The 10,152-nt window shown below is 48.1% G+C and overlaps 1 pseudogene; it reads left to right on the forward strand.

The window, feature by feature from the left end:
• Positions 1-5,710: 5,710 nt before the first annotated feature.
• LOC101662738 overlaps positions 5,711-10,152 on the forward strand; it is a 7,459-nt pseudogene continuing 3,017 nt past the window's right edge.

Here is a 10,152-nt window from a genome sequence, read left to right on the forward strand (position 1 = left end):
ACCTTGTACACTGTCTCCCAAATGCAGAGTACCATGGCAGACTGGAGAGTGACATAGCCCGTCTACCTCTTGCTCCTCCCCAACTACGCTGGGTCTTTTCCATCTTCTCCTAAGATCCCAGTACCTTTCCTCTGCTCTGCTCTAAGCCCAGGTGTTTGACGAGGATGGATCTCTCCCCGGCTTCCTTGGTTTCTGGTTGGATTCATCCAGTGGGTGGGCCCTAGAACCAGAGCCAGGAGTGACCGAGTAAGGTAAAGTCTAGATATTTCTCTCAGCTCCCTCCCCGCTGATCTGAAGGTTTATGGTCTCAGCATCTCTCTCAAAGGGACCACCCCTGTGGGCTGTCCTCCTGCATCACCACCACCTATGGACGTCACCCCAGCCCTCTCTGGGCTCAGTAGCCATGTCCTCATGCCCCTCCTAAGAGAGTCACTGAGTCCTACAAAGGGTGGCCCTTAATCCTCCCTCTGTCCTTGTCTCTGCATTCACTTACCCAGGTGAGGGTCACCTACCTCTTTCTTGCTAGAACCATGACTGACAAACCCACCTTCCTCCAAACGGCTCCTGAACAAACAAGCAAAAACCCATCAAAAAGCAAGTCACCAGTGAGGGGATTCCAACTCACAGGCACTCCACATGGGTCAGACTAGAACTCTGCTACACAGGGCTTCCCATTTACAGCACGAAATCATTGGCCCTTTCCTCCAAAGAATTTCTAGGTAAACTTGACCCTCCAACCTTTCCAACTTGAACCACCCAGGGACTTCAATCTGAATCGAAACTACCTTAAATGGATGCTTAAACCCTTTGTATTGTTTGTCCATTGATAGAAAGCATGTATGACTGCTAGACACAATGAAATCTGGGAATTTGTGTCTGGGGATATTTGCTAACACCCCCACCCACCCACCCACCCAAATCTGCCAATGGACAGAGCTATATTTGTATTGCCTTTGCTCAGACTTTCCTACACCGAGTTCAACTTGGGTAAGATTATTTTCCCCCTTTAGCTAAACCATAAAACTAAAATCATCTATAAAGCAAACCAGCCACTCCTGGAAGCTAAGGGTTCAGAAGGTGGTAAGGACCAGGGGTGGTTACGCTCTCTAAAGTACTGCTGAATGTTTGAAGTACATTTTCAAGCAAGACACAAAACTGAAGAGAACTGCTTTTTCCTTTTAAAGTATTTCTCCTTAAGTCTGAGCCCCAGCAAGTCCCTTCCATAGAGTCTAGAAATTCCATTTTTATTCATTATTACCCCAACAGGACTATTAGAAGATCGCCATTACTCCTTCATCTCCAAGCCTCACCCCATCCTACCCCCTACTAATAGTGAAAAGGTAAATTGGATATAGTCTAGGGCCCCTGAGCGCTCAAGAAATACCTATGCCATAGAAATAGAAACCATCTTGAGTTCTAAAGATGTTTTTTTTCTTAAAGAGGGGACTTTATTTTTATCTTGCTAGACTTCTGCTCTTTAATCATCTGAACCAGCCAATTTGAAATCCAACTCTCCTCATTTATTGGGTATTCTTAATGGTGATTAAATATTTACACTGTCAGAGGCTCCCCCCTACCCCTGCTTTTCCATCATGAAAGCTGCAAATTTGGAACATTCAGGAGATTTAATTGGGAGGAAGAGCACACTTATATTCATAGTCAAATAGGCCAAGATGCATTTCTCAGTCTCTTTGATCGGGTTCCAGGTGAACAGGGAGAAGGGTGGTGGTGTAAGGCCAGGAATGCAGGGGTATGGTACTGGAATCCGGGATTTCCTGCTCACTGATGACTGAGAACAGCTAGAGCTGTTTTGAAGCCAGTTCACAGAATTGGGTAGACTCAAGTCTCTCTAGTGGGTGTTCTGTAAGACCCCTGAAAGCCCCGCCACCCATGAGGCTAGACTACCACCTGTCTCATGACCCCTATACATGCAGTTGTACTCCCCGCTCTTGGCATCCCCCTCCTCTCTTGCTCAGGTCATCCCCAGCTATCCCATTGGGTGCTTGTCGTTAGGTGCTGCTGAATGGGTTCCAACCCAGAGGGACTCTCTGTACAACAGCCTGAAACACCGCCCAGTCCTGTGCCGCCCTCACCATTGATCTTCTGCTGGAGTTCACTGTTGCAGCCACGGTGTCCACCCATCTCCTTGACGGTCTTCCTCTTTCTCGCTGCCCCTCTGCTTTACCAGGGGCTGGTCTCACCTGAAAACAGATCCCAAATGAGTGAGGCAAAGTCTCACCAGCCTTGCTCCCAAGGAGCATTCTGGCTATACTTCTTCCAAGACAGATTTGTGGGTTCTTTTGGTAGTCCATGGTACTTTCAATTAGGTGGTTACCTATTGGGTGGCCCAGTAGAATGGTTCAGAGCTTGGGCTCCAGAATGGATCACCTTAAAGGCTAAGTCTGTACAAGGACACCCAATAGGTGCATAAAAGAGGCTGAAGTCCAACCTGTCCTCTGCTCGTGAAGCCCTGTACTCTAGCATGGGGCTACGCACACACACGCTCAACGGAAGAGGAGTCGCCCCACTTTTTTTTTTTTTTTTTTTGGTATAAAGGCTCTGTAGGCATTCGGTGGCTGCAGACAAGCCTGGCTTCCAGCAAGTTCCAGTCCCACCACTTCATGACCACAGGGCCTTGGGCTCTCTGAGTCTCGGCACCCTCACCGTAGACTACAAATAATGGTGTCTGCCTTATGGGGCTTTCTGGCATATTAAATGAGATCACATGTGGAAAGCATTTAGGACAATGCCTGACATACAGTAAATACTCAAAGTCGTGATAATGACATCATTATTACTATGATTAGACACCACCAAAAAAAGCACCATCAAGTCGATTCTGACTCATAGCAAGCAACCCTATAGAAGGTTTCTGAGACTATCAATCTTTATGAAAGCAGATAGCCTCACCTTTCCTCTGCAGAACAGCTGGTATTTTTGAACTGGTGACATTGTGGTTAGTTTAGCACAGCTCCTAGTTCACAGCACCACTAACTAGGGTTCCTGACTAGACACCAGGAATCTCCAATTCCATTGTTTGGAAAGAATTTTGTCTCACCTGTCTTAGGTACTACTGAATTCATTCCTTTGGGCTTCTTCTGTTTTTTATTGTTGTTGTTTTGGGAATCAGCATGTAGTGTTACCTTATTTTACAGGGGAGCCAGATGCAATGCAAAGAGCTTAGTGGACTTGCCAAGGCCACACAGCCTGGTGAGTCCTGGCGGGGCCCTGAATTCCATCTTCTGGTCAGGCGTATGACTTCTCCATGAAATCTGCTGATGAGGCTGCCCGAGTAAGTGTGAGTGGTCGTGTTACCGGCTCTGATGGGGAGACAGACAGCCAAAGCAGAGGTAAGACTCTGTCGTCAGAATCATTCCCTCCAGCAACTTCTCCTTGAATCCTCATTACAGTACTTCCTTCTCTCTGTGTCTCCTTGCCTGCTCACAGTGCACGAATTTCACTAGCCCTTTGGAGGCTCACCATTGATTTACCCATCTTTTGCCTGTTGCACATGGAGTCCCTGGCTGGGACAGACGGTTAAGGTGCTGGGCTGCTTGCCAATCAAAAGGTTGGAGGTGTGGGTCCCTCAAAAGTATCTCAGAAGAAAGGCCACACAGTCTGCTTCCCTGAAGTGAGCCATGACAGACACGTCTCCACGAGTCAAAATGCCCTCAACTGAAAACGGAATTGGACGGCTCTGCCAGACGGCGTTCCTTGAGGGAGTAGTGCCTCGATATTGACAGTGGGTGTGTTCTTGAGCGCATCCACTAAGAATCCACGACACACAACCACGCCCTCCAAGTGGATGTCGGAGGAGACCGGTCAGAGAGGAGGGAGGCATATCAAGGGAAGGCGTGTCCTAACATCTTCCTTTTGGGTTCCACATACTCCCCGCCTCCTCCTCCCCTGGTCTCCCAAGCTTCCCAGAGATGGCCCCTTCTTGTCTGTGAGAATGGATTACCCAAAACTTTGCTTTCACTCACAAGAGCTCATTTTCACTGAAACGAGCCAGAGTGGGTGTGTTTGTGGAGGTTTCAAATGCTGTTGGAAGAGGTGAGCAGCTGGATCGAACAGCAGCTGTGGAAGCTGCATCTACATCCCCATTGGCGACAGGCGGAGGGGCTAGTCCAGTGGAGTTGAGCGGCTGCAAGGGCCCCGAGGTGTCCAATGGTGTGAGACGCTGAGCGGAAAACTGACATCAGGTCTGGGTGGCAGGGCTTTGGAGAGATGGAATGCATGCAGGGACAATAGCAGACAGAGCAAATCCTTCGAAAGAGGGGAGAAGATGATTTGGAAACTACAGAGGTTTAAATATCAGAAGAAAAAGGCAGGTTGGAAGCAGGAAGGCAGATGGTAATGACGTCACTGTACAGGGGAATTGTCTTTTCCTACCAGGGATGGATCTCTGCTTTAGAAATGGTAAAATGTGAGGTGCATTGCTTTAAGAAGAGTTAAGACAAAAAAAGGCAGGCTGTGAAGGAGATGTATTAGAGGATAAGCATTCTCATTATTAAAGAACTGGGTCATTGTCTGTCATGGAGCCCTGGTGCTGTAGTGGCTAGGCACTGGGCTGCTAACCACAAAGTCAGCAGTTCAAAACCAGGAGCCACTAGTTTTGTTGTCTATCAGGTAGGTACCTCAGGGACCCTGTGAACTTGAAGTGTGTGTGCCAGAGAGAGAGAGCTAGAGGGAGAGCTAGAGCAAGCGAGTGAGAGAGAGAGAGAGAGAGAGAGAGAGGCTGAGACCGGACCAAGGATCACAGCTTTTGTGCGATGCAAAGAATTCAAGTGGCAGCCGTATCACTGACCCTTTCAGAGACAAGTCGGATCTTTTCAGCTAGACTGTCAGCCTCTGGAAGAAAGGGGTCTGTGCTATTGGTGGTATCAGTGATCAGAGATTATTTGCTTCCAAATTGCAGGCTATGTCAAAGAAACAAAAACACAGCTGCTTGTATGTGAACGAGCATGATCTAATCCAAGAAAACCCCAAAACTAGCTGATAAAACCTCACTTTTCGGGGGCCCAGGAGAAAGCCATGAGAGCTCAAACGCCCATGGGAGGTATGCAGTCCGGGTGGAAGTGAGGAAAGGGGGCCTCGGGGGAACAGGAGCCCCCGGCCGGCAATGGCACTGAGCAGAACACCTTCCCGGTCAGCTCGTCACTATAGAGACTGTTTCCCACAGCAACAGACTGGTAGGAAAGGCCCCTCTGCTGGTATGGAAGGTTCTGTAACAATGATCGGGAGGAAGGCGCAGGACTGGGCAGTGTTTCACTCTGTTATCAACACGAGTCAGAACGGACTCGATGCCACCTGAGAACAACAACGACACAGTCCAGAAAGCCTTACCTTTGAGTCTGTGCTTTGATAGCCGGCCACCTACTGCAGACCGATGGCACGCTGCCTCTGGCTGGGGAGTCCGTTCTGACTCATGGGACCTCACGCACTGCACAGCAGACCTGTTCCGTAGGGTTTGCCTGGCTGCGAACTGGTCGCCAGGCCTCTCTCCCCAAGGAGGTGCTGGCTCAGTTTGAAGCACCAGCCTTTAAGATGTTGTGCGCAGGGTCACCGTGAGTCGGAATTGATGTGACGTGACCTCACAACAATGGTATTTCTATCTCCAGCTACATATATTTATAAGCTCATCACACAAAGTGCAAAGACGTTGACTGTAAACTGATGCCATGACCTTGGCCCAGATCACTCTCGCAGCATGGAACCTGCCCGGCACCAGAAACATATTGTGCCTCTTTTGGGTGTCACCCTCACGATCGCCAAGAACAGGTAGCTTTGAAGGGACTTCTGTATCTAAGGCCATACGTTAAGACCTAGCCTCTGGGTAGCACAAATGGTTAAACGCTAGGCAGCTAACTGAAAGATTGGTAGTTCAAGTCCACCTTGAGGTGCCTGGGAAGACTTTATGCGATGATTTACTTCCCCAAACTCAACCACTGAAAATCCTGTGGGGCAGTTTCACCCTGCCCCCCATGGCATCGCCGTGAGTTGGAAACCGCTCAATGGGCACTGGTTTATGCTGAGAGCTAAAGATATGTCTATCGTCCATTTTCAGCATGTTTGCATTTCTTCAAGCAAGCTAGGCCCTTTCCAGCTTCCTGCATTTGCATCTGCCATACTCTCCACCTCTTCTCCAGCACGCATATTCCCATGTGTCCTCCCGTTCCCTTGGGAATCTTTTCTCGAACATCAGCTAGAAGCTCTCCACTAGCCTAGGGACGCCTCCCCAAATTAAAACAAACAAACAAAAAATCAGATCAAAGGCTTGTGTCCCTGGAAACTAACAATGGGCCTGATATGTAACAAGTGTTCATTCACTTATGGTATTGAGCGTCTCTGAAGGGCCAGGCTCTGGTCTAGCAGTGTGCTCGATACTGGCCTGTTGAATTGGTTTAACTGAGTGGATTCTCCCACTTGATCATGGATCCTCGCCTCTGGAGGGCAATCGCATTCTGTAAGTCTGTGCGAGGCATCTATGTCTTGTGGCTTGCCTTACACATTGCACATTCGTAGAGCTTCCTGCTCAATGGCAATTTCCTTGAGGTGCTGAATGTCATCTGATCCAGTTCAGCTCTGGAGCTTCCTTTACGCCTCCAACTTTGGGTTCATTTACTCACTCATTCTATTAACCCATTCTCCCCGAGAGCCTACCCTGTGTGCGGCCTGGGCTGGGGACTGAGGAGGTGACAGCGGGCCAGCCAGACAGCTCCATCCTGATGCAGCTTACTTGACCGCAGCATGACATTCGATGCATTGAATCTTCAGGACTGCACACTCCTTAAAGGCAGACGCTCTTCCTTGAGGTACCCACAGCCCTAATACAAAGCCTTCCGCTGCTAACACTTTATCCCTGCCGTCAGGTTGACGCCGACACATAGCGGCCCTATAGGACAGGGTGGAACTGCCCCCTCTGGGTTTCTGAGACTGTAACTCTTTATAGAAATAGAAAGCCTCAACTTTCTCCCACAGAGCGGCTGAGGGTGATTTCAAACTGCTACCTTGTAGCCCAACACACAGCCACGGTGCCCCCAGGGTCCCTCTATCCTGCTCTACGCAGTATTATTGTTGGTGTGTTAGTGGTCCTTAGGTCAGCCCCTCCCTCCTGACCACCAGAGGTACAACAAGATTCATCATTGCGTGTATGGGCTGATTTTCCTAAGTAGATCACCAGGCCTTTCTTCCTGGTCCGTCTTAGTCTAGAAGCGTCACTGAAACCTGTTCAGCTTCACAGCAACACACAAGCCACCACTGGCCAATGCGTGGTGACTGAACTGGAGGTGCACTGCCAGGAATTGAACCCAGGTCTCCTCCATGAAAGGTGGGAGTTCTAACCATGGAGCAACCCCTGCCCTCCTATTTATCAATTAGTGAATTGATTATCTCTGTAGATAAAGATTATGAAAGGAAATGAGCCCCACTCTGCCACAAAAAGTGTTATTAACAATATGGGGGAGCAAGTCTGAGTGTTGCATTTGGTTTATTTGTTAATGTACAGCACCTTTCAAACTTTGGAAGTAGCTTTGTGGGGAAAAGGGAAGAGTCTTATACTGCAATTATGCCAGACAAGCTTATAATAATTATAATAATTATCAACTGTGTGCCAATAATACTTTAAGAACTCCACTGAGCATAAAGATCACACTAGCGTCTAACAGGTATTTAAAATTAAGCTCTTTAAAATTGAAAGGGCACAGTGTCAGCATTTTCTATTTTTAATAAGCAAGAGATTGTGAAAAATAAACATGATTCTTTTCGGGGTTGGGGGTGGGCGTCTGTTTTCAATTAAAAAAAGCTTTCATCCCACAAGGGTAACGGATCCTGTCTCAATCCAGTGAGAATTTAAACAATCGATTCACTTCAGCACACCTCTGAGGATAGTCTTGTTTCTGTTTAAAAAATAGGACAGAATACTAGAGAGAGCTCCGCGTCCTTCCCGAGTGGAGGCTGTGTCACCCATCAACAGGGAATCATGTTTTTCCCGGGTGCACCATTCCACTGAGCATAGGAAAGACCAACCTCTGCCGTACACTAAGATGCCCCCTAGTGGATAAAAAGGTACTTCACAGGAAAAAATACAGAGCTAGTAGGTGCTGTGGTTTACAAGTCTTCTTCCCTCCCTAGCATCTGTTCCTGAAAGTTGGAAGTATGTCACCGAGTAATACAAGTATGATTAGCACTCCTCCTTCTAGTTGGAAACCTTAGTAATTAAGGCATCTTCCTGCAGGCTTGCAAACGCAGCATGAAATTACAGTTAGCTCCAGGACGGAGCAGTAGGACAAAGGGCACTCTTTTATGGCACCACCACTGGGTTTCCACAAGACACTCCCCAAATCAAGTTCCAAGTTAGCATCTAGGACTGCGGTGGTCCAAACTGACATGGTGCCTTCATCGGAACCATGAATAAGATCGACATATTCAGAAAACCTATTAGTATCTCTGTCCTGGTGGCGCTTTTTTATCGAGTCGGTGCCGACCCACCGCCACCCTCTAGGACAGGGTGGAGCTGCCTCTGTGAGTTTCTGAGATTGTAACTGTTTACAGGAATAGAAAGCCCCGTCTCCCTCTACGAGCGGATGGTGGTTTCGAACTTAGGACCTCACTCACGGCAGCCCCACATGCAACCATTTTGGCGTGGAGCCCTGGTAGCTGGAGGCTTCAAAACATGCTCACTTGTTCCCTTGCTTGCTTGCAGTATATTGTCAAAAATTAGATCTATGGGTGCCAGTCTTTGTCGGGTCTTTTGACCAATCCCAACTACTTTCATGGGTGCTGTGGATGGATTCATTTCACTCACAAAGCTTGGGGTACCAAAGGGTGAGGCCACAGAGGAAACCACTACTATGAGCAAGACGTGGCTCTTGGTCCATTGGCTGCACTTCCTCAGCAAAACACTTTCAATGCTGACGTCACACCCAAGGACTCTCCACTGTTTCACAATGGCAGCCACGGCCCCAAACACCAGCGCCATTTTCAGGCAAGACGGTGAAGGGGCTGAAGCTTTCTCCTAGCAAGCCTCTTTTCATCTCCAAAGGCAAGCCCTCCCAGCTGCCCTCTTGACATTTTGTTGCCCAGAAACCAGCCCCCTGTGCACTTTAGACCAACCATCGGCAAAGAGAAGTGAATGGTGCTGATGGCTCGTGATCGGTCATAAGCCTTGGGGAACAACTTATCTTCCGAGCGATCACCACATATACAATATAGGGCTCTATTCGTCATGGACAAGGAGAGAAGGCAGGCAAGGGAGAAAATGGTTACTGGACAGGTAAATGTGTTAGGGTTATGTGTCCCGTGAGCTAGACCATGATTCTCAGGGATTTGGCAGCTGTAATCACCCTCCATGTTGTTATCTAACAGGAGCAATCAGAAGAAAGCACTGTTTCTTTGGTGGTTGTAACCTGCATCCAATATATGCGAAGGTTTGGGTGAAGCTCACTCTTTCCAGATCCCGCATTGGCCGGTTCATCCTCTGACGCTACTTTGAGGACGAAGGTGAGTCTGACCCAAGCCATTGTATTTTCCATTGCATCATATGCATGTGGGTGTTGGACACTGAATAAGGAAAACTGAAGGAAAATCAGTGCATTTGAATTGTGATGCTGGATAGAAGTAGTGAACATATCATGGAGGACTGAGAGGACAAACCGACCTGTCTTAGAAGAAGTCCAGTCAGAGGTTCCTTAGAGGAAAGGACGACAAGGCTCTGCTTTACAAACTTTGGACACATTGTCAGGAGACACCAGTCCCTGGAGAAGGACATTGTGCTTGGTAAATTGGAGGGGCAGCAAAAAAGAGGAAAGCCTTCAATGAGATGGATTGTCACAGTGGCTGCAACAATGGGTTTGGGCATAGGAACTATTGTGAGGATGGCACAGGACTGGGCAGTGCTTTGCTCTGTGAAGCCGCTATGGGTCAGAACAGACTCCATGACACCTAGCAACAGCAACAACAAATTTGGCAGAGTGAGAAGTATGAAGAAGCTGATTGGTTGGTTCTACTTTAATTCGACAAAATAATGTACTGTAAGTAAGAGATGACCTCAAGGCTTCAGAGTCACGGTTCAAGTCTTACGTAGAAGACTCAAATGTTGTCACTTGTCTCCTGACAAGAGCTGATATCGTTGAAAATGCAACCCAGAGCCTT

Source organism: Echinops telfairi, unplaced genomic scaffold (genome assembly GCF_000313985.2).
Source record: "Echinops telfairi isolate 266 unplaced genomic scaffold, ASM31398v2 ScPeMD7_2;HRSCAF=8, whole genome shotgun sequence".
Lineage (NCBI taxonomy): Eukaryota > Metazoa > Chordata > Mammalia > Afrosoricida > Tenrecidae > Echinops > Echinops telfairi.